The 26,577-nt window shown below is 36.3% G+C and overlaps 1 protein-coding gene across 2 annotated transcripts in view; it reads right to left on the reverse strand.

Annotated features, from left to right (window-relative positions):
• CDH18 (cadherin 18) overlaps nucleotides 1-26,122 on the reverse strand; it is a 656,995-nt gene extending 630,873 nt beyond the window's left edge. Inside the window, exon 1 of one of the 2 annotated variants that reach the window (XM_087890242.1) lies at nucleotides 25,825-26,122. The gene's annotated coding sequence lies outside the window, so the exon portion shown is untranslated. The remainder of the gene's footprint in view (nucleotides 1-25,824) is intronic. The other variant, XM_087890248.1, reaches the window with a different exon arrangement.
• Nucleotides 26,123-26,577: the final 455 nt, after the last annotated feature.

The following is a 26,577-nucleotide window of genomic DNA, read 5'->3' on the forward strand; positions in this document are numbered from 1 at the left end:
AGAATTTTTACTACCAGTTCTCCAAACCACTCAAAATTTCCACTACTGGTTCTCCAGAACTGGTCAGAACCTGCTGAAACCCACCTCTGACCATAATGTTGTAAAGAAAACTTGATTTGACGATTGTAGCAGATGGCAGCATCTAGTGATTTTGGCTGATCAAAAGGAAAGGGAAAGGGAAAGGGAAAGGGAAAGGGAAAGGGAAAGGGAAAGGGAAAGGGAAAGGGAAAGGGAAAGGAAGGAAGGAAGGAAGGAAGGAAGGAAGGAAGGAAGGAAGGAAGGAAGGAAGGAAGGAAAGCAAGCAAGCAAGCTTAATAGGGTTGTATCTGGTTATTTTGATGTGAAATTATAAGGACAATGGCAAACCACTTCTCTATGGCTGCCAAAATTGCTACAAGAAATGCCCATATAATCATCAGCAGTCAAGCTTGACTTAAATGAGAATTTACGTTTATCTAAATATAATGATTACATCTGTGATTAACACATTTTATTGTATTTCATCTTTGAGTGGTAAGCTAGAACCTATATCCAAAAAGTAGATGGGGGTGGGATAAAATTCAAGTTTGATTTGACTTGGTTTATATTTTATTAAAATTTCAAAGTAATATAGCTAACATGATTATTTCTCAGGAACTGCCACTTCGGCTATGGTCTTTAGAAAGGCTGAATGCAAGGCAAGACTATGAGTTCTAGTCTTCATTTAGACTTGAAAGCTGGCTGGAAGATTTTGGACCAGTCATTTTCTCTCAGCCCAACCCAAACCACAGGGGTGGAAAGGGAGGATTGATTTGATTAAAAATAAATGTAGGAGAAAAATCAAATAAAGAGATTGAGATTGTATTCTCTTATTATTTTTTTTAAAAAAACAATATTTTAAAAATTCTTTTGATGCAGAATTTTTAAACATTTCAATACTTTTCATAATTTTCTGAACTTCAGCTGTCATGGAAATCTAATAGCTGCCCATTTTGGTCTTTCCATCTCCCTCCTTTAAAGTACTATAGTTGGAGCAAAATTTGGAATTGGAGCCCTTTTATGGGTCTGCTTTTTTCACTTTACTGAATGGTTTTTGCATACTTACAGGAGAGATTATTATTCTGAATGTAACAAAGACAAAACTAGCCCCTCTTCCATAGAAGAGTTAGTCTTGATGGTCAGACCTCAAGATGAAACTGTTTCTGCTGCTGAGACTCTTGGAATTCAAGATGAAAAGCATCCTATGTCTTTGGGCAAAATTCAGTTTGGAATAGAGAGTCCTTCCCAGAAGAAATTGAGACACACACACATACACCAGAAACATACAGAGTTGATGGATAAATTGTAATTGATGTGTAACTTTATGAAGGCTAATCATGATAATTTATATTCTGAGATAGGTGATATTGGTAAAGATATTGGCATACAAGATAAGAACATTACCACTCAGGATTGCAACATAAAAGTGAAAACATGAAAACAATGAAGCCCCAAATTAACCATTTGAGCTGGAAAATGTGAAGATGGTGATTGCTTGTTCTCATGAACCCAGATTGAAGGCAGATTGAAGGAAGCAGAATCTACAGTTTAAAAAGCATGTAAAGAGCATAGATCTGTGTGATAAAACTTTTCTTAAAAATCAGAAGAGTTGACTCACAGAAACCTAAAGATGAGGGGGGTCCCCCTATGGGTACAGATAGAAAAGAAACTTTACCTGTTCTGACTTTTCAGGAGGGAAAAATGCTTGTAAGAAATATTTTCATTGTCATCAGGGGTGGACCTAGAAATAAAAGGTTCTTGTCAACATAGATCACTTCTGGATATCTCCCAAGAACATTCAACTGGTCAATGTTAAATTTCAGAGGATGCCTGCTCATTATATGTTTCTGAAAAAAGCATATGTGATCAATTTAGAGAAATGTAAAGAAGATAAATTGCAAGTTATTAATGATCTCCCTAAATCTATGGTTTTATTTTTTGAGGAAGGGATTCACTTTGGCTTTGTTTTTATTATTTTCCCATCTCAGATCAGAACAGAGTTTTATGGCTCATGATGCTTTGTTGGCATTTCTGACTAGGCAGTGACTGATTTTTGCATGTGAAAGGCTTATATCTTTGTGATAAGAGTTCTTGGTTTTGTCTTTAGTCACCAGCACTTTGTTGATGTTCCAATGTTAACTTTTTCCTGTTCTTTAATAAAAAGGAAGGAAAACAGGAAGATAGTTGAGGTGGCGAACTAGTGCTCATAAAAGTCTTTCTCTCCCCGCCCCCCTTTATACTTATTGGCTTAATTTGGGGAGTAAATATGTTGGTTTTATATTTTATGTGTTTATTTTTTAGCTTTTTTAGACATTGGTAGCATTAATTTTCAGTACTGTACACATATTTCTAAAGTACATAATTATTGTGTTGAAGATTTTTTTTTTTATGGATCTGTAAATATAATACATTTCAACCTTCATATGTTTGAGTTGAAGATTCTGAGTAGGAATACAAAACAGGAAAAATATTATTAAACAAAAATATATTTAAAATAATGAATGGATATAAAGCTGATGTTATTTATACAACAATATCATATTAGAGGTGGCCTAGAGGTAGAGCTCTTGCCTCACAATCAGGAGGTTGTGAGTTTGATCCCAGGTAGAGGCAGATGTAGGGTCTCCTGATTGGGCAGGGGATTGGACTAGATGACCTGCAAGGTCCCTTCCAACTCTGTTAATCTGTTAAATTTGTTAAATAGGATGGTCAGGTATCTCATATATTTCTGGAAATAGTGCTGAGACAGCTGGAGTTATGTTTTTAGTTAGGAAAGAGATTAGCAGAGTATCAGCACAAGTATATTGATCCTTATGGTGGTGGTGGTGGTTGTTATTATTTTGAGTATATTAGAAGTTAATTTAGTTCTTGTTAACCAAGTTTATGGTTAGAACTGTCAGAAAAAGTTCAATTGGTTGTAAATTGATAGGTTAAAATTCCTTTAACCTTGTGGGGTAAAATTAAGATTATTAAAATGAATTTTGTCCCTCATTTATGCACTTAGAAGTATTTCCATGTTAATACAAAATAAATATTTTGAATTGATAGATTATTTAGAAAATTGATTTGTGATCATGGAACACAAAGGGTTTATTCAGCTAAATTGAAACTACTATTAGAATACGATGACTTTAATTTATCTGATTTTTAAAAGTTATCATCGGACTAATATTTTATCAACCACAAAAAGTGGAATGAAAGGGAATATTTCCCTTTCTGGGATATGTTGAAAAGTTATAATTTATTTCCTTTGCAATCATGGAACAATGTATAGCAGAAAAGGCACTTTATATCCAGAAGCATATGCTGTGGAGAATCTTTAGGCCATATGAGGACATAGACTGAGTTTTTATAATGAGCCTCATTAATACTTAACTATTTGGGGAAAAAAATTATTTGAAAATTGGTGGCAAAATGTTCTATTGGAGAGTATTTGTAGAAGCAGGGATTCTGACATTAAACCAGTTGTTATGCTAATGACTGTTTTAAGACTTTTTCCCAACTTCAAATTGGATTTGATCTTACTATTTCACAACAATGGGGAATGGGGATATCTTCAATTTAAGATTGTCTTAGCAGGGGTTTCCAACATTGGCAACATGCTGGCTGAGGAATTCTGAGAGTTGAAGAGCCTTGGTACTACAGTGGTTTAAAGCACCCTGTTATTAACACAGCTGCCTGCAATTTACTGCTGGTTCGAATCTCTCCAAGGCTCAAGGTTGACTCAGCCTTCCATCCTTTCTAAGGTAGGTGAAATGAGGACCCAGTTTGTGGGGGCAATAAACTGACTTTGTATAAAATATACAAAAGAATGAAGGCTATTGCTTAATGCACTGTAAGCCGCCCTGAGTCTCCGGAGAAGGGCGGCATATAAATCAAATTAAAAAAAAAAAAAAGTCCACAAGTCTTAAAGTTGTCAAGATTGGAGACTCCTGCCTTAAGGGATCAATATGGAACAAATGTTTTGGCCACCTCAAAGGCATAAAATAAACACTTTGTCATAACATTCAGTGCTTCAAGTAATGCTTTGTGTGCTTTTATTTCCACTGCAATAGGCACATTTCAAATTTGATAATAAAAAAAATATAAGAATTATAAATCTAAATAGATTTGCCAGTCCATTATACAAAATCTTCTCCCTCAGAAACATGGAATATTCTAGTTAGGATTGGCATCTGAGGGAATTTAGATGAATTCATTGGCCATTTTACTTGGCAGGTAAATCATTATAAATGACTTTATTGACCCGTGATTTTGTTCAGCTTTATATGCTTCAGTGATCCAAGCAATCAACAGCTGCTTAACAAAACTGAAGAGCCAAAACTGCAAATACAGCTATTGAATCACCAGGGTGCTTGCAATAACTACCGCCAGGTTGTTTCAATTTGCTAAGTTTCTACTTAGTGAGTCAATTTCCTTTTTTCCAAATAACATTGTTTCCATTAGTTGCTTCCAGTTTTCATTTACAACAAAGATGGGTGTAGCCTTTCAATCAGTTATAAGGTTTGCAAGAGCAAAAGTTTAGTGGCTCAAATGGCACCAACTATCATTCCAGATGAACAGATCATAGCAGCTCCTGCTCCTGGAAAGTTACTCTTCTATTACACACACACACACACACACACACACACACACACACACACACACACACACACAGAGGGAGGGGAGGGAGGGAGGGAGAGAGGGAGAGGGAGAGGGAGAGACAGAGACAGAGACTTTTCAGAAATGGGAATATGATGAAGATTTTAGAACACTCACTGAACATACAACTTGCCCTTCAAAAGTAGTTGTTTTTATGCTGCGTTTCTGATTATCATCATTCTATAACAGGTGAGAGGACCAAGGTGTACAATATGAGAACCCAAATTGATGCACTCTTGCTGGTGTACAAAGAAGGTAAGACTGGCATTTGTGTCAGCAGCAAAGCAATCAGATTTCTCTGTTTTCTAAGATAATATTTTTCCCCTAAAGAGAGTTAGAATTAAAAATGAGAAGATGATATACAATGTACAGACTGAGGAATATGGTTGTCAGAAGCTGCAGGCATATACATGTTAAGAGTATTCATAAAACTGACTTTTATCTGAATTTATTCTTTAGTGTCAGGGTGATTTAGATGATTGATTTTGTTTCAATAATCAACAGCTTTAATTTCTTTGGAATATTCACAGTATTTATCTTGGGCCCTCTATGACTATCAACATCAAATTTTTGATACGCACTTTAACACAAATATATGCAACGGTACAATGTAACATATACATATTTATTTTGAATAATGGGAAGCAATATGTTGCCCTTTTACCATAATGATACATATAAATAATTCAAAGATAAAATCTATTCTAGATATTAAAAATGTTCAGACTTCAAGAACAATAATACTAATTTTAATTATAAATGAAATCTAATAAAAACTTTTTTTTATCAGAATGAGCTTCTGTTACAGTTTTTGACCATAAAGACATAACATTACATTCTTGGGCAACATTTCCTGATTTTGGACAATGCTTCAATAAAGATAGACTTGAATGAATTAGGAAAACAAAAACTGAATTCACATTCATTCTCCAAGGACATAATGATAGCAACTGCAAGGAATTGCTGGGTTTGTGATAAGGAAATGGAAGAAAGTGATTAGATATATGGGAGGAAATCAAATTATACAATAGACAACATTGCTCATACTTTATTTTGGGAACCTGGATAGAGATTTATTTTGTAACAGCAAGTGAGAAAGGGGAATACATTTCCCTCCCTCTCTTTCAGTATTTGCTTTTTTGGAGCACAATGGAATCTGTTTTCCATTGTGGAAAACAGGAAGAATAATTTCTGCAGAATGTTGGGATAATAATTATGAGCTCAAATGCAACATTACAGTAGTTGGCTATCACAGATCTTTTCAGAATGACATATTAATTTATACTTTTCTCTAAAAGGCTGGAATTATAGTCCCATAACATGTAAAATAGAAAACAGAAATCAAGATCCAACATATTCACTAAGATTATTCAAATTAGCTCATTATCAGGTGAGTTACCAGAACTGAAAAGAACTTGAATGATCAGGATGTTTAATTTTGTGTGGCAGATAAACTATTATTTATTTATTTACTTACTTACTTATACTGAATTTCTATACTGCCCATCTCACTTAAGTGACTCTGTCTTTGGTTCATGTACACCTTGACTATTAGGTGCAAGGTATGTCATTTGCTGCTTTTTTTCAGGTAGAGAAAAAATATATTTTCAAACCTGTTTTGTTTAAGGTATAAGAATTATAGTCCAACTATGAAATTACTCACCCCTCTATCGTCTCCCTTTATGCTTTCTGTAAAAACTTCAAGTTTAGTCTCATTTGTATGTGTGTAACAGGTTGGTTAGCCATGTGTTACTGGAGCTGGGAAAACATTATACCTTGGTTAGAATGTTTTGCTGGTATCATAAGCTTTGGGTTTGTAGTACAACAATGAATTTCACATGCTCCTTAAGAAAATAAAACCCTAATGTGGAAAAAAGAACTACATTTAAAGTTACTTTTAAGAATTGTATTGTTTGCTTTTCAGAGTTGTAAGAACTGATCCTTTACAAGTGAACTATTTTATGCCCAAACATTAAGTGTGTGGGTGCTAGAGTAGCAGTAAAAGTAAAGGTTTGGCTGTCAGTCATGTTTGACTCTAGGGCACATGCTCATGTCCGTTTCTTGACCAAGGAAGCCAGTGTTGTCCGAAGACAATTTCTTTGGTGATGTGGCCAGCATGACTATTTATTTATTTATTAGTTCGATTTATATGCCGCCCTTCTCCGGATACTCAGGGCGGTTTACAATGCAATAAGCAATAGCCTTCATACTTTTGTATATACCTGCTTAGTAGAGCTTTTTGCCCCCCCCCCCCAGCGGTGTTTTATTTTATACAAAGTCAGCTTATTGCCCCCACAAACCGGGTCCTCATTTTACCTACCTCAGAAGGATGGAAGGCTGAGTCAACCTTGAGCCTGGTGAGAATTGAACTCACAGTAATTGCAAGCAGCTGGCAGCTAAGTGCTACTTTAACAGCAGTTTTTAGTCCGCTGTGCCACCAAGGCTATATGCCAAAGATGTACAGAGAATCACTGTTACTTTCTCATTAAAGTAGTACCTATTAATCTACTTGCAGATGCATGCTTTTGAACTGCTAGGTGTGCAGGAACTGGGGCAAGTAACAGGAACTCCCCCTGTTGCATGGAGCTTGGGTATCAAACCCAGGTTGTTTAGGAACAACAATAAGAGAGGCCTATTACTTTGGGTCCTATGAGCATATTTTTTATAGTAGGAAACTTAGTTATTTTATACATGCAGCAAATCATCTGTTGTGCTTTAGAGTAAATTTAAATCATATGAAGCATTACTGAATGTTTCTGTTGGGTATTATTCATTTGGAAATATTTATACTCAGTGTAACCTGGCCACCTATATTTTAATTTACATAATTTGGTCACTATTAGCAATGTTAATTGCACATTTTCCATGATATACTAGAAACAGTCATCAAAAGTGAGGATATGGTTAGTTAGATGTTTGCAGGGTCAGCATTTGTTAGTAACATACTTTGACAATGTGACCCTGTTTTCAACATTTTTCAACAGTATGAAGAACAACAGATTAGGTACCTGGTCTCATGACCCAATGTGAAGATTTTAAATATCAAATATTGGAATGGGAGACAAAAAAGTTTACTTGTGTTGATGTCACTGTGGTGTTGAAGAGAGACCCATTTCCTCACTGCTGTTAGTTTTCAAAAGTTTCTAATCCCACATTTACTATAGGTTGTTATAGCAGATAACTAGAGATGCAATCTTTTCATATTTCAAGTCAATTTTCTTCCATATCTACCTTTGCTCTGGTCTTCTCCAGCTTTCTTGCACCTCTCTAACAAGTAATTCACATTGGCTGATTTGTTTTCTTCAATCTAGAGAGTTGAGAATTAGGTAGGATAATGTTTTCCACTTCAAGAAACACTAATAAGAATTGGAAGGGGGAAATCATTTGCTTTATAGTTTAATGTTTCTGCTTCACATCTCTTGCACCAATATATTTTATTGGGGAAATCTGTTTTCATAAATTGCATAGAAAGGTACATATAAATACAGCCGATCATTACCAAACCGCATGTAAAAATGACAGTTAAATACATTGAGATGAAAACTAATCAGACTTGAGATTTAAGTTCAGTACCTTTCAGAAGTCTCACATAACAGATGGTGTATACATTAATATGATATGTCCTATATTTCAATTACTCCCCTAATTTTCTTTAGTGACATAGAGTAAACAATCATACAATCCTAAAATTTCATGATGGGGAAAAAACCCCCAAATAATAATAATAATATATAATGGGGATGAAAAGGAATGACTTTCACCACTAAAAAAAGTCTCAAAACCAAACACAGCCCTAATTGTATAAGTTTTATAAGCCCTAATAATAATGGTGTAATTTTCTTATGAATAGTGGAAATGATATTGTTCTGAGGTTTCTCTAAAGCAGAGTGGGGGGGGAACTTTGGCCCTTTTATGAGTTGTGGACTTCATTTCCCATAATTCCTGAGCCTGCCATGTGGGATGAATTCCCAAGTCATAAAGGGGCCATAATTCCCCACCTCTGCTCTAAAGCCTCATCGTTCATCCAGTTGCAAATCACTCTTTGTCAATTCAACCCACTTCTCAAGATTCTTGTGGTGGGGAAAATAAGAGTAGGAAGCATTAAGGAGGGAATATTAAATATGCCACTTTGAGCAGTAGCGGGTTTCAAAATTTTTTACTACCGATTCTGTGGTTGTGGCTTTGTGGGCGTGGCATGGCTTTGTGGGAGTGGCTTTGTGGGGGTGGCTGCTGAAGGGTACTGTAAAATCTCCATTCTGTCCTCAATCCAGGGGAAGATTACTGCAAAATCCCCATTTCCTCCCGATCAGCTGGGATTCAGGAGGCAGAGAATAGATTGGGGCGGGGCCAGTCAGAATTTTTACTACCGGTTCTCTGAACTACTCAAAATTTCCACTACTGGTTCTCTAGAACTGGTCAGAACCTGGTGAAACCCACCTCTGACTTTGAGTTGGCCAAAACAAATAAAGGTGGAATAATAAATATTGATATCCAAACTGGAATGTTGATATATAAAAATACATAAATGAGAATAAATAAGTTTTATTTTCAGTAACATGGAATACTTCTTGAGCCTCAAGTAGGCTTTCATATAAATACTCATTAAGGCTGGTTTAAGGCCTAGGCCTAGCAACCTTGTCTATTGTAGCAAGATCAGTGTCTGCAAGCAGCAGTAAAGTATAAAATTGTCCTGTGTATCCTGGGTATTTATACAGTACTGGTGAGATGAAACTAATGTAAATGTCTCTGTAGTCCAGGCATTGGAGGAGTACATGCTCTGTTGTTTCTGTATGCCCAGAGTCACAGGGACATTGTCTCTCTGAGTGTGGCATATTTATTTATCAGTCTTCAAGGACAGCTGAGAAGAAGGCATCTTTCAGAAAGTGCGCTTTCTCTGTTGTGGTGCTTACCCTCTGGAATGAAATTACTCCTGTAATCTATGTGGCCCCATCTTGTTGAAATTTTATAAAGGGACTCCTTACGCACAGTCACTCATGCCCTCGTCACTTCCCGCCTGGACTACTGTAATGCTCTCTACATGGGACTCCCCTTGAGGAGCACCCGGAGGGTCCAACTGGTGCAGAGTGCAGCCACATGGGTGGTTATGGGAGTGACGTGGTGCTCCCATGTAACACCTCTCCTGCGCGAGCTGCACTGGCTCCCAGTGATCTTCTAGGTGTGCTTCAAGGTCTTGGTTACAACCTTTAGAGCACTCCATGGCTTAGAACCTGGATATTTATGGGACCGCCTGCTGCCACCAGTAGGCTCTCACCGACCAGTACGCTCTCATAGAGAGGGGCTCCTCCAGGTGCCATCGGCCAAACAGTGTCGACTGGCAGCCCCCAGGGGGAAAGCCTTCTCTGTGGGGGCACCTACTATTTGGAATGAGCTCCCCCTGGAGATACAGAGGATCCCGGCTCTATGCACCTTCTGCCGTGCCCTCAAGACTTTCTTATTTCAACAGGCCGGCCTGGCCTAACTTCTCCCTTTTAACTTTTTAAATTGTAAATTTTAAATCTGTCTTAAATATTGGGGGTATTTTAATTTGTTCCAGGCCAAATTTATTTAATGTGGTTTTATATTGTTCTTTTAAATTTTGTAATCTATGTGTTTTATTTTTTGGCTGTTCACTGCCCTGAGTCCTTTGGGAGTAGGGCGGTATATAAATTTAATAAAATAAAATAAATAAAATAAAGCCTTGAAGACCTACGTAGCTGTTCTTCCAGGTCTTGGACTGAAATGAATGGGGCCCTTTATTGGACATATTTTTGTGAAAACATCCATGTTTTCCATGAAAGAGACTTAAAACAAGATGGATCAATGGTATCAGTAAATCTTGCGGGCCCAATTGGCAAAAGAAAGCTCAGGACCATGTTGGTTGGAAACATGCAGAAGAGGCCTTCATTCTGCAGTGGATCGACAATGGCTAAAGAGAGGGGGGGAGGAGGAGGAGGAGGAGGTGGAGGAGATGAAGAGGAAGAAGAAGAAGAAGAAGAAGAAGAAGAAGAAGAAGAAGAAGAAGAAGAAGAAGAAGAAGAAGAAGAAGAAGAAGAAGAAGAAGAAGAAGAAGAAGAAGAAGAAGAAGAAGAAGAAATAATAATAATGGGAATTGAAACATTCTAGTATAGTGGTTAAGGCAATATACTGGGAGACTGTGAGTTCTAGTCCTGCCTTAGAACTCAGATCAGTAACCTTGGGCAACTCACACTCTCTCATCCCTAGGAAGCAAGTAAGGGCATACCACCTCTGAAATCTTGCCAAGAAAACTGAAGGCAATCGCCAGGATATAACACTGATTCAGAGGCAATAAAAATAAATAAATTAAGAACTGAACCATTCCTGCTAGCTCAAAACTGTCTTCTGCATTAGTAGAGGACTGTCATTCATAGACAAAAGCAGACTTGGAAAAATTCCTGCTGAGATTCCAGGGAGCTGTACAAACCAATCTTGGTGGTTCAACAAGAGCAGATGGTTTTGGACTTCAAACTTTTGAATCTTTCATGTCATCCTGCAGATTCAAAGAGATTGAATGCAACTGCAATTGAAACAAATATACAGGAAAACTAGGTTCCCATTGACTTTTGCTATGCTCTTTGATAAGTAAACAATCCTGGAAAAAGATACGAGTTAAAAATATTTTTTTAAAAAAAAGACTTGCAATTACATTGCTATTGCCAATGATTGATATTGCTGAATATTGGGAACTCTAATTGTACCATAGGTAAAATGTTTGAAAAAGTTATTTCTGGTCCTCAACTTTTGTGCAGGAATCATTTCATGCTTTTCTGTTCCCTACAAATCTACATCATTAATTAATTAATGATTAATAAAATATATTATAAATTATTATTGTCTGTGCTACTCTAGCACAATGGCTCAGTGGTTAAAGATGCTGAACTTAACGGCTGGAGAGCTGACAACCTAGGTTCAATACCCGAGCTCCATGTAACAGGGGAGTTCCTGTTACTTGCCCCAGTTCCTGCACACCTAGCAGTTCGAAAGCATGCATCTGCAAGTAGATTAATAGGTACCACCTCAATGAGAAAGTAACAGTGATCCTCTATGTGCATCTTTGGCATATAGCAATGCTGGCCACATCACCAAGGAAATTGTCTTCGAACAACACTGGCTTCCTTGGTCAAGAAACGGAGATGAGCATGTGCCCTAGAGTCAAACATGACTGACAGCCAAACCTTTACTTTTACTGCTACTCTAGCACCCCACACACTTAATGTTTGGGCAAAAAAGAGTTCACTTGTAAAGGATCAGTTCTTACAACTCTGAAAAGCAAACAATACAATTCTTAAAAGTAACTTTAAATGTAGTTCTTTTTTCCACATTAAGGTTTTATTTTCTTAAGGAGCATGTGAAATTCATTGTTGTACTGCAAACCCAAAGCTTATGATACCAGCAGAACATTCTAATCAAGGTGTAATGTTTTTCCAGCTCCAGTAACACATGGCTAATCAACCTGTTACACACATACAAATGGGACTAAACCTGAAGTTTTTACAGAAAGCATAAAGGGAGATGATAGAGGAGTGAGTAATTTCATAGCTGGACATAATTCTTATACCTTAAGCAAAACAGGTTTGAAAAGATTTTTTTTTCTCTACCTGAAAAAAAAAAGCAGCTAATGACATACCCTGCACATAATAGTCAAGGTATACATGAACCAAAGACAGATAAGTAATTTGGTTTGGGCATTTGTACAAATACAATAGCTGTAAATTAAATAACCTTAGCACATATTCATTCTTTCACACATCATTATAGGGAAATCATTTCACAAGTAAACAATAGGCATGATAAGCTACAATTTAAAAATAAAGAATAATTTCGCTGCTCCTTCGCTCTTTGTAATAGTTGGATTTTACTCTGCCTAATAGTTCTGTGGCAAGTATAAAACCATTCTCTCTATCTCCCTCCCTCCCTCCCTCCCTCCCTCAAAGTTATTTACAGTAATCTCCTGGTGTACAAATATATATTAATGCCTACATATGGAGAGAGCGAACAGATGAGGCTATTCCTCTACTTGTTGATGTTTTGGAATTTATTAAAGGTGTTGATTCCCTTGTTTTTATTCTGTCATCCTTAACTTCTATATTTATTGTTGAATTATTATGATTGTGTTTTTCTTATCCTTGCTATTGTCTTATCACCAGGAGTCCTGGTGATGCAGTAGTTAGAATGTAGTGTTGCAGTCTAACTATGCCCACAGCCTGGAGTTTGATCCTGATGGGGCTCAAGCCTTCCATCTTTCCTAGATCAGTAAAATGAGGACTCGGATTGCTGGGGGCAATATGGTGACATTGTAAAAAACCCGGAGAGTGCTGTAAAGAATTATGGAGCTGTACATAAATCTAAGTGCTATTCCTATTGTTGTTTTATGGTTGATGTTATTGTTTTATTGACATTTGTGCCATGGATGTATTATTATTATTATCATCATCATCATCATCATCATCATCATTATTATTATTATTATTATTATTATTATTATTATTATGTGGCAGAATAGAAATTATAAAATAAATGTGTTTGGGAGTGTTTATAGATCCATAATCAGGCATGATGAGAATTGGAGTATGACAAAATTTGGGAAGTCACAGGTTTAGGATAAATTCAAGAAAAAATATAAATCAAACTAGAGTTGCTCATTTTGGCAGACCTAATTAATATCTCATTTAACTTTTTATATGATAATCACTATGTCCAAAACTCTCATGTATTATTGTGAAACTATGTAAAAAGTCTTACAAATAGGGATGAACAAATCTGGAGGAAACAAGAGAACAATTAAACCAGATTGGTTACTATGAACTTCATACAAGATCCTGAAGGAACAAAACGAAAAAGGATGCTTAGACAATTAACATGGACTTGAAGAATTGTTTTAAGTATATTTATTCATTCCAGAGTGATTGATGATTTATTTAAATCAAAGCACATTGGCCCAGATATCAAACATTTCATTAGCTCAAATTGTTTATATTTATCATAGAATCACTTTGCATCTCTTGTCCTTGTGAAGAATTTCAAAAGAGTTTAAAGCATCTTTGTTTTGGCTACTGATAAAAGGAATCTGTTTACCGGCTAATAGGGATGGGTGAATTTGTTATCTTTAATTCGGCTTGGTTTGTCACATTTTCATATTAAGGCCATTCTTCCATATTTCTGCATTAGTCTGCAAATTTTCAGTCTCCATGAATATTTTCTCTTTCACATTTCTGTGAACATATGCATTTTCATAGACTTGTTTCCCCCACTGATGATAATTTTCTTCCTTTCTTTTTAATTGAAATCCACATCAAAAAATTCAGTGAAGTGTAGATAGTGGCATATCAATGCATTCTAGCTTGAATATGCATTACAGAAGTTCAAAAGTGTGTAAGTCCATTAAAGTCCATTAAAATTCACTCTGAACAAATCTTTCTGCACTCTCAGACAAGTCACATATAGGCATATCCTGAGCCAGCAGTCATCATGAACTCAGTATGTAGCCTTTGACAACATGGTCAGTTTTTCAGCTTTATTCAAATTATGGGAACATGTATTTTGGTCTCATTCACAGAGTTGTTAAAAGCTTTGCTGTCTAAAGTAATGTATCTGAAGTACTTTTGACATTTTGGAACATTATCTGCAACATGAATATTATCAAATCATATGTTTCTGATTTTATTTTGACACTTGATATTAGTCTTTCCCTTAGTTTTTTAACTTGTTGTATAGTATGCTGTCATTTCAGAAATCCCAAGCATATATATTAGTTTATGAAGTTAAAGACTCAATATGTCTGGGTTCTTGGGAGAAAACAGCCTATCTTCCAGTATCACTGGCATACTTACTTAGAAAGACTTCATCATTCAGTTTTGTCTTTCTGAAAATACAACTCAAGCTATCTGTTAGCCCTTTGAAGTAGGCCAGGTTAGGAAATAGCCACTAAAAAAATACTAAGCTGTACTTTGTTGATATAGGCTATAACAATAGAATTTTAAAAGTCTGAGAGCATTCACTTTGGTCAGGTTTTCTTGCTCTCATGGCTAAATTCATGTTTTGCCAATTGTCTCTGTATGCCTACCCCAAGGTCATCGCTATGCATTTCTACCATAACTCTATCTAGATGACATGTGTCAGAACTAGTTCTCCTACTATTATCCCTTATATTACAAACTTTATTTATTTATTTTCTGGGTGGTGATGGGGGAAGCATGATCAGACCTACCAGTTATCTGTAAATACCAAACTTTCCATTACTCCACACTTGAAATTTGATATTGTCCCAATAGTTTAGCCTCATGTTAAAGAAAGACATATAGAAATAATCTAAAAAATGCACAAGCTACTGATCAGTTGACTTGAGATTTTATTTGACAGTTAACTGAATACTGAATCACAGTATAATACAATTTTAGCACCCATTCTAAATCAGAAGTAGCTAACAATTCCATTCTATTCTGCCCTGGACAGATGGAATAAATTGGGCATCATACTGTACTTCAGATTCAGAAAAAACTTAGGAGAGTATTCAGATATAGACAATGAAGCTGATCAAAAGAATGGAAACCTACAAAAGGGAAGATTGAGGGAACCAAGTATATCTGGTCTTAAAAGCAAGATACTACAAAGCCATATATTAACATTTTTTTCCAGTAACTGAAGGACTATCATTGAGAAGATCGTTCTCTATCACCCCAAATTATAGGCTACACATAAAGGGTTTAATTTACATGACAAAAGATTCTGGATGAATATTAGGAAAAATTCAACAATGGAGGCATTTAGTTAGAAAGCTTATCATTGATGAATTCAAGCACAGACTAATCTGGCTTTTTGCTCTGAGCAAGGAGTTGGTCTTGATGATGTAAATTGTACCTTTCAAAATTTTTTGATTATGAAATCTTGCTTAATCTTTGAAAGACTATTGCAGAACTCCAATTTCTCCCCCCTCCCAGTGACCTGATTTCTTGAGTTATTTTTTAAAAGGTTTTCAGATTTCTTAGAATTAACAAGGCTGTACTTGCATTCCCATTGTATTTTAACAACATGTGGTCATCCCTGAACTGGTTATTTTTCATGCATGCCATGCATGCACACAAAGAGTCACTCAAGTCAATCTAAATTCCCGATCACATGTCCATACAATTTTCTTTGTAATAATTGTACAAAATTGATTTACCATTTTGAGTACATATAATCACACGGAAACTGGATTTCCTTTATATATTTTACCTATCTTGCACACTCATTTAGCCAGCCTAACTAGGCTATAATTCGTGATGGCTTCCAAGGATTGCACAGTACTTTTTCTTGTGTTCTTAGTTCAATTGTGCAATTAATTTCCCTTAAATTTCCCACTTATTACAATGACCACTTCATTTTTGCAGCCTTTTCCTATTTAGCTCCTACATTTTGGAATTGACTCACCTTTGAACTTGAATTTGGAGTCTAGTCTGAAGTTTAAAATCCATTAAAATGCTTTTTTTTCAGGATATTTATGAAGTTTATGAAGTATCATTCTTTTGGGTAGTGGTACTCAATACTGATTTAAATTATATCAGTGTAGATATTAAATTAATACTGTTTTATAATGCAGAATCTTAGACTTTGCTTCAAAAATTACTGAAAAAGCTTGAAATTTTCTCATGCCTATGACATTTTGAGGGATTTCAATCAATAGAATAAAAATAGAAAAAGAAAAAGAATACAACAGAATAGTCCTTATTGGCCAAGTGTGATTGGACATACAAGAAATTTGTCTCCAGTGCATAAGCTCTCAGTATACATACAAACAACAAGGTGATAAATTGTAAGATTTATAATGTATTTTATCTATGTATTTATTATGTATTTATCTATGACAAAATACAGAATGCAACAATTAAGGAATGGTGCAGCAACCAACTTGAACCATTGACTGAGATGGTTTGAGTACATTCCATTGCATGGGATCATGATGAGTTTCTTATTGATTGCTTGGGAATTACTTCCATTTAGGTTGAAAAATGCAGTGATCAGTTCCAAAGAAAACTTGGCTGGAGCATGTGGAAGAACATCAGGTGAAACTTAGACATGAAACAAAAGTGGATGAAATAGACCAGGAAAGTGCATATGACATCAACAGATCCACAACCAGGGGTGGGATTCAGCCGGTTCGGACCAGTTCAGGCAAATCAGTAGTTCTGATGATCAGCTGGCCCTGCCCACCCGCCCCCGCCCTATCCTGTCCTTTATTTCATTGTTTCTAGCTTATCTGAATCATTACAGCTGCTTTCCAACCTCAGCTGTTCTACTTATGGGGGCTGACTTAGAAGGTAAGCAGCTGAGCTTTAAATACCTCCAATTTTAGTGCTGCGTGCAAGCGGGCACTCACCAAACTGGTTGTTAAACCAGTTGCAGCCCACCACTGTCCCCAACACCTAGACCTGCATAATCAGGGGTGGGTTCTAATTTTTTTTACTACTGATTCTGTGGGCATGGCTTATTTTGTGGGTGTGGTTTGATGGTCATGTGACAATTCTTTAGGATTTAGCAGAGGTACTAGTCTACCAGGCTTTTAACTGCTTGCAGAGCTGTACCGGTCTACCCATTTGTTTTTGGAGCATTCCAATCTACCTATTTGTTTTTGGAGCGTTCCGATCTACCTATTTTGTTTTTGGAGCACACTCGTCTACCACCACACTGCTTTTTACCACTGATCAGCTGTAGGGCAGCCATTTGAAGTGCCGCGGCAAGAGTTTAAACAGTTTTTTTTCCTTCTAGCCGATCAGCTGGGACTTGGGAGGCAGTGAATAGATTGGGGGCAGGGCCAGGCAGAGGTGGTATTTACCGGTTCTCCGAACTACTCAAAATTTCCCCTACTGGTTCGCAAGAACCAGGGAGAACTGGTAGCAACCCACCACTGTGCATAATGATTATGGGTTGTGACTAGATGCAAACTGACTCAAGTTTAAATTGGTATTAAGTAAGGATTATAAAATTAGTGGTATACAACAATCTGTTTTATATTATACTGTTGTGCCTGCCCTCTGGAATAGTATCTCCCCAGGGTTTCATATGTCTCCTACCCTGACGGTGTTTGAGAATTTTTTTTCTTTTTCCTGCTGTTTGCTTTTTATGTGTTTAAGTACACCTTTCTGTTTTTCTTTAAAAAAAATAATACTACGACTGCTTTAAAAAGTGCCTAATCTTTTTTTCATCAACAAAAAATCCCAAATATATTCAGGTCCAAGCTATTTTTTAATGTTGGGATTGGCAAACATTTTCTCTGATGGTCAGATCATGCCTATCCTTCACCTCTCCACCATGGCTGGTAAATCTGTAGGCCAAGCAGTGTGGTAGCCATTGGACAGTGCTAACCCAACAAGGAGACTACTGATAGACTGCTGCCCAGGATGTCTTCCACAATACCACAGTCCTCCAGGAACTCAGTTGAGGCTTGGGGCTGAGAATCTGCACCTAATTGTGGATATATAGATATATATCCACGACAAACCATTTTATACCAAATTTATATTTTGCTGATAAAGAAATAAAGGGGGACTAGTATAGATCTATTTCAAGCTATTTAGCTCTCATCAGCTAGCCATACCCTTACTTGGATTCGAATTTGGGCTGCCTGCATGTTAGGCAGTTGTATTAACCTCTGAACCACAAGTTCTTCTCCCTTCATCAGCTTGAGCCAGGGGAGATATTAAGTGTTTTCCTATTGAGATACCTGGTCTACCCCAGCATGTGAGAGGGAGCATGGTTTGTCGTGAATGCGAATGCTTGAGGGCTCCTGGATTGGAGCTGAAAGGCAAAAGGGATGCAGTATACTCCCTCCCACAGCCCAAGTTTGAATCCAAGTAAGGGTATGGCTAGCTGATGAGAGCTAAATAGCTTGAAATAGATCTATTCTAGCCTCCCTTTATTTATCAGCAAAATATAAATTTGGTGTGTGTGTGTGTGTGTGTGTGTGGGAGAGAGAGAGAGAGAGAGAGAGAGAGAGAGAGAGAGAGAGAGAGAGAAAGAGAGAGAAAGAGAGAGAGAGAGAGAGAAATTAGCCCATGGCTGTAATTTGCTAACCCCTGACCAATGTGGTTGTAGCTTCATTTCCAAATAAATAAATGAATCCTGCATGCTCAAAAGAATGGAAAGAAAGATTCTTTTCTCTCACAGTTAATGATTCCCTTGAGGAAAATCTGCTAATCATTCTGTACTAGTTTAAAGGAAACTTGTACAGCATGAACTATGATGCTCATGTTGATCTATGACACATTACTGTGCTGTGAAGGTATAATAGACAAACAGGTAAATAATCTGTTTTAAATGCAGCTGAAATCTTTCTATGAACTACAAACTCAACAGAAGCCGCATTCAATTTAGTTGATTGCTTTGATTTTTCTGGCTTTTAATGAATTATCCTATCTTTTTTTTGCTATTTTTCCCATTAATTTCTCTCCCAGAAAGTCCAAGTGAAATGAATAATTAACATAATAATGTAATTAACAGACATTTTACATCCAGAATTTATTATACCTCTGTGCAACTGATTCATTCTGCAAATCACATCAAAGACCAGAGAGCATAAGATCAAAGAAAAGCAACAGCAAAATTATCGATTAATAACTTTAAAAAATACATTTCCAAAATCCAGCCAGCATCACCTTCTTTTACACTTAGCACAGCTGAATTTGCCAGAGAGAATATTAAAAAAGAAAAGTAACAAATGTTTGGGCTACATTACTAGATCAGTTCTCAACCACTTCACCAAATATCATTTTAGACATTTTACTACACAGTCTCTTTTTGAAATAAAAATTCTGGAAAGCAAAGCAAAGGAAGCATTATTGGTATAGGAACGAGAATAAACTTCAAAGAGATACTGGAAGCCATATGCCTCAATCATTTTCCTCAGTGACAACTGACTTCATTCTCTCAAAAGATCTCACTGATAAAAGGCTATACGAGCTATCAACTGTATTCCTCATTTATGAGGAGACATTTACACCAGAGGTGAACTAGTATTATCAGCTTGAACTAAAATCTGACCTAGAATAAAAGGGAAGTTAATGTACTACATATGAAAATACTATTACATCATCCCATGAGTCTCTTCAACTGCTAGTCAAGGTCAATTTCCTCATATCAGCTAGAAAACATGTCTTTTTGCATATTCACATGATATATAGGTGGCCTCGACTTTCAACAGTTCATTTAGTAACCGTTCAAAGTTACAACGGCATTGAAAAATAGTGACTTATGAAGGTTTTTCACACTTATGACCATGATGGTCATGTGATCAAAATTCAGCCACTTGGCAGACGGCATTTATTTATGACAGTTGCAGTGAGCTGGGGTCATGTGATCACCTTTTGCAACCTTCTCAAAGAAAGTCAACGGGGAAGCCAAATTCATTTAACAACCGTGTTGCTGACTTAATAACTGCAATGTTCTCTTAAGTGTGGCAAGAAAGGTTGTACCATGGGCAAAACTCAGTTAACAAATGTCTCACTTAACAACATAAATTTTGGGCTCAATTGTGATTGTAAATTGAGGACTACCTGTACCAAGTCAATAAATCTGATTAATAAGCACAAATACGCATTCCTTTTCTACATCCAAATTAGTATAATCCAGAATTGGTATCCAACGCTTGCCCCAGATTTACATTCTGGTTTCTGTAAACTCAAAATAAGAGAGGCTCCAATAAAAGTAAAACCTATACTAATTGAATCTCAAGCTTCGTTCCCTGTTTTTCCTCTTATAAGCCATAGGATTTTGTAGCAGTATTTTAAGAAAAATACTATATTTTATATCTTTGCACACGCTGCCACTTAGATTCATTTCTCCAACAAGGAATCATTCCAGATTTTCATTTTCTTCCATCGAGTGAAGTTGGGCATTTCCACAGGAGAAAGGAGAATCAGTTCAGAATCAGGCAAGGCTTAGATTCTTGGATCTTAGAGCATTTACTATTTTTTGAGGGATGAATTAATTCATCTGGAGCTCATATATTTCAAATGGCAGGAATTGGGAAGGAGGGGGTGGTTTCATATATTGGACTGTTTCCTTTGGTAGAATACATTTGTAGAAAACTGGCCTTCCAGTTCCTTTCCTTGATATTTTTTTTTATTTTATTTTTTTATGAAACTAAATAAAGCTAGATAGGCAGTTTACCAGTATTCATCATAGGAATCACTCCTGGATGAATTTCCATTACTCCAGAATCAGGTCACAACAGTAAATCAATGTCATACTTTACACTCTCTCATTGGTCCAACTTGTGGGGATACTGATTGGCTTCTTGATGTTTTCAGCACTTCTAGGCTGTGGAAGTAAAGCAGCTTTTGTGAGATTGAAAAGTGGGATAGAAATGGCCCAAGTGTTAATTTATATTTACACTGTAAACTCATTTTCCCCATCCACATTTGCTACTGCAATTTTCATCAGCAAAACACTCATGGCCATGAAACATTGGAATCCATCTGAATAGGAAAGACGAAGCCTTATTTATACATTCAAAACTTAAAGGAGATGTGAACAGAAGCTTGCCCACCCTCAATATTCCTCCATATCTGTTTGCTTTTAGAGAAGAGCCTTTAAATGAGCAACAATTTCTAGCACTACCCAGATGCATATAGTTCTGAATTATAGACAATTCTTCCCCTCCCCAATATATGGACTACCCCAGTGATGAAATCCATTTTTTTTTTATTACCGGTTCTGTGGGCATGGTTTGGTGGGTGTGGTGTGGCTTGGTGGACATGACTTGGTGGGCGTGACAGGGAGAGGATACTGCAAAATCTCCATTCCCATCTCACTCCTGGGGGAAGGATATTTGCCGGTTCTCCGAACTACTGAAAATTTCTGCTACCAGTTCTCCGAACTACTCAAAATTTCCGCTACTGGTTCTCTAGAACCTGTCAGAACCTGTTGAATTTCAACCCTGGACTACCCCAATTATCATGGTTACTTAAGTCACTTTCATTATCTGGCTGAGACATGTCCTTCATGTGAAAATCTGAGTGTCGAATGCTTTAGAACTGAAATATCTTCCTAGAAGATATTTAATTAACCTGCAGATGAATTGGACAGTATGGCAGTAGCCATTTTGTATATTTATATAACATTAATCTAGTGTTATACAACTTGATAGGTCAATTAAAAGGCACATTGCTCCTACTGTAGATACGTCTCTAATCTCAATATAAATTCCGCAAAGCAAATAACTCAAGAAATGTACCAGGATTATCTGAAACAACACCACAGGTTGTCATTCAATTCACAATTACCAAGGAATATGCCTTATTGAAGTCAATGAATCTTGCTTCTGTCATGATCTATTCATGACCATCAAGTTGTTATCATGATTGTTTTCAGATTTGCTTTGATTAAATGCTTTAGGAAGTGTTCAACTGCAGAACCTGAAATAATGCTTCTGAATGGCTGTCTACAGATAAATCACTGAAGTTTTTTTTAATCATAGTTTGTTACACAAGCTGTGGTTTATTTACACACAATAGTAAGACATAACAAGGTGAATATATGAAGTTATGAGGGGGAGGGAACCCACAGATGTTGGAGCTAGCTGTGGTTGAAGGCAGTAAGTTAGTAAGTCAAAATGGCTGGGTAATGATAGCTCGAGACATTCCTTTGCCCGAAGCAGATCAAAATGATGCTTTTCTCACTTCTCCATGTTTTCTGAAACAGCTCAATTAACTGCTGCTTCATGGGGAGGCCTGATCTGTGACTCTTGTGTTCTGAATGCAAAACACATCCACTGCTTTTCAGCTTAACCTACCATCAGCCACCCTTCAGATATTAAAATTGTAAATTCTCCTTCAGACACAATGTTGTGCTATTTTTAACGTTTTTGTGCATCTTACAAAAGAAAGAGAAACACTACAAATATTACTACAGGGACGACTAATTGAAAAAAAAAAGGTTTAGATGTCATAATAAAATCAAAGAAAATCAATATTTCTTACTGAGTAAAATCCCTCCATGTTCTAATTTGAGCAGAACTTTTTTTTTTTTTTAAAGTGATAAGCAACCTAGAAATATTTTGTAGCATAACCGGCTATGTAGATAGTACAGGGAGAAAGAGCCCTCTACTGGCTCTAAGTAAACTGCAAGTAAAGAGTTCTGTTCCACAGCAGAATGTAAATTATTTCTCAAGCAGGCAAGCATCACAACCAGGTAGACTGAATTACACAGGGCCAAACTTTGGAACAAGAGTCAGCCTTGTTCAAAGATATCAAGGAGACCAACAATTCAATCTTCATAGAAGCAGTTTGAAATACAGGTTTAATAAAGAGTATTATTCGGAAGCCCATCAAGAAAATTCTTAAAGCTGTGAATCACTCTAACAAAAGCATCTAGTCTATTAGCTTTGTTACAGAAATGCTTGAAAAGAGCAGCATATCCAGTAACTTTTTTTTTGCTTATAACTATGTTTTGCTTCTAGAGAGCTATATGCTAAATAAATAACTAGACCGATATATATCCATACAAATCATCAATATATAGAGTCAGTCCGAGAATGAGATGATTGATCTCTAACTTTAATAAATAAATAATATGTAGGCTTAAGTTGGCTGGAACTGTACTCAGGAAGGACTCAATTATATTTCCTATATTATAAACTAATATAATGGTTTATAAATATTCATAATGAACAATTTTCTCTCCAGCACATCATACATCAAATAACATAAGCATTGTGACAAAGAATGCATAATAGAGAAGAAATTATGACAGAATGCATATTTTTAGAGCATTTCATCAGGATAATCTACATTTTTTAAAAAATAAAAGAGTCTTCTCTATAACAGATTTTTTAAAATGCCATGAAGAATTCACTTCATTGACCATGCACAAGGAACCCAAGTAACTTGATCTACTCCTTGGTGTAACATTTCCAACCTTCCCTTCCCTGAGCAATGTCCTGGCTTGACACAAACACTTTATAACACAAGGTAGATCTCCACACAGAATGGGGCCTATAAATTGCAGAATGATGTTTTAGACAAACCACAATATGCACATGCATAAAGCATATGGTATACTTATTATGTACCTCAGAGAACTGGAAAGGAATACACTTAAAATTTCCCCAGAGTAGTGAGACGAGTAGATGATTTACAGACAAAATTAATTTTTATCAGCAGGAAGTAAAGTATTTCCAGGGATAGAGAACAGCATCAGTAAAATTACTATATGCAGCATCTCTCTTCTTAATATACTTTAGGCACACTCCAGAGAAAGTTTTGCCTTTAGCTAACAGGGATTTAGCAGGAAATGTGTTTATTTTTCTCATCAAAATTATTGAATGGGCATAACTTTGCCTGGATCATGCATTTTACTTCTCTCTTTTTTTGAAGCAAAAACATAAAAGAAGCTAAATATTGTGAGATAAGAAGCTAGTAATCATTTCTTTACAACATAAGAATTTTATGTACATACTTTTTCTGCAGATATTTCCTTTTTTAAAAAAAGAAATGACCTTTCCATTGTCATATCTCCATTCAACATTTAAGTAGCTATTTGGGAAGTTTCAAAGATAGGTTACATATTTTCAAAATACATTTCCCCCAAATGTATTACCATGTATAGCTAAACCTTTAACTTGATACAAATTTACTTGGGAGTAAATTCAACTGAATTCAGTTGCCATACTTCTGAGTAGGCATCTATAAGAGACCACTTTAAAATTGCTGTTCACTTCAGATCAATCTGGAATTAGACGGCCAGGTGCAAAAGAACAGGGCTTCATCTTTAATTCTTGAGTAGAAGAGGGGATTTTAGCAAGTGTATCTTTTTATGATTAAGCTAAACCATTTTTTTTAAAAAAGCTGTCTACTTTTAACACATTTGGACTTACCTTTAAGCAACCCCACCATAGTGAATCATATTACTTTTCTTCAGGATAGAGTTTTTTCAATGACAACTATTTTAAAAGTATTTTTTTATTTAAGTTTAAAAGTCCTGACCCTTTTGAATTTATTCTACCTGTTTGCAAGAGAGAGGTAGCCAGAAAAGACAGTAAATGCAAGAGATCAATTTCCATGGCAATATATGGCTACTCTTTAGAAACAATAGTCCTTGTTGCAGAAGTAACACACTATGTAAATCTTGTTAATTGGACAAACCTCAGGAAAGTTATTGGCCAACATAAGTTCATCAAAAGCTTCAGTTACAGCCATTTTAATTTATCTGCACATGAGATAATAATCATACAGTAGCAAATGAATATCATAGCAAAACAACAACAACAACAACCCATAAATGTTTAAAAAATGGCTAGAACATGTGAAAGGTAATGCAGATTATGACAATCTGGAACAATATAATACAAAGTCTACAATATTATATAAAAGCTGGAGCAATATAATACAAAGTCTGCCAATGTGAAATAAGAAAACTGCCCCTTTAGCAATATGCCTATTGACCACTTGTATACACTAAATAGACTAACTTAATATGAACAGTAATTTAGAAGACAAGTATTCCCTTCACCCAATCAATTATTCTCTTCTAAAGAAAAGATTAACTTAAGGGTGCCATAATTTGATAAGTGAGAAAATGTTATTACTGAATGAAAAGAGCTGTTCAATCTAAACAGGACAACATCTCCATATGTTGAAAATATAAAGACTGAAACCTCATGGGATGGGGGTTTTTTTGGGTGGGGAGGAGGGGAAATTCCTACAAGTACACACTATACATGCTGGTATAGTGGTATTATTGTTGATACCTGGCAAACCTTGTTATTTTAAGCAGGCAAGAACTGCTTTTAAATGGACCTTAAAGTTGATAAGACTAGCTTTTATTTTTAAATAGTTACCAACAGTAAGCAATGGCAGCATTTTTTTAAAAAAAGAAAGTCAAGCTCCTTAGCAAGAACATTAATATATAAAAGGACAGAAGTATCTTACTGTGCTGTTCCTCTTCATATATACTGTGTAATGAAAAAAGGATGCCTGTCCTCAAAACATTTCCTTAAAAGTCATTTCCATTTACTGGCACAGAGTCTTAAAAAATACCTTTTCCCCCCCCTAATTATGCAAAGCACTCTCTCACTCACTCACCCTCCCCTTGGGTTAAGAAAGCAAAAAATTCAAGTGCAGTAAAAGCTACATCACGATGCACTAGGGATACGGCATGCACTGAACAACTCACCTTCATTCTGTATATGTCTTGAGTTCTGAGAGGTTTTATTGACATCAGGTATGTCAGCAATGAAGCTCTGTTTCAGAGACACCGATTACAAGTCAAATGCATTATTCCAAGGACCGGTGCCTCTTAGCTGCTTCACAGACATGCAGCTGGCATCTTCTCAGCAAGGAAGAAAGCAGCACAGTAAGTTGTCCACGGAGGGAGCTAGGTAGCTGGCTTCTCCAGCTCCAGCAGTTACATACTGATGCCATAGTACATATTCTCATCCTGTCTCTGGCTTCTTTGCCTCAACACTCGCTGAGCAATGAAATCCTGCTGCTGTTGTATAATCAGGCCAGCCTATTTGGATCATATAGGCCTCTATTTAAACAGCCAATCAATAGACAGGCTGCTGGAACCTCAGATTTTTTTTCCCCCAGGAGTAGCACATAAAAAGATTTTTTCCCCAGCAATTACATCAGTTATGTTTTAAACTTGGTTATTGAATCTGTTGTTCTCTCTCTCTCTCTCTCTCTCTCTCTCTCACACACACACACACACATACACACACTGCAATAAAAGCTAGCTTCTTTCAAAAGAAGAGCACCTGCTTAGACTTTAAGCACTTCTAATCAGAAGGTAGGGTAGGAAAATTGTGCTGTGTAGATACTGGAGAGAGAGGGAGAGGGAGAGAGAGAGAGGCTTTTTATCTTCATGTTGCAGCAAACACTTAAGTGCCTTAAATCTAGTTATAGTGTGTGGGCATTTGGATCATTC

Source organism: Pantherophis guttatus, chromosome 3, assembly GCF_059756535.1.
Source record: "Pantherophis guttatus breed Tessera chromosome 3, ASM5975653v1, whole genome shotgun sequence".
NCBI lineage: Eukaryota > Metazoa > Chordata > Lepidosauria > Squamata > Colubridae > Pantherophis > Pantherophis guttatus.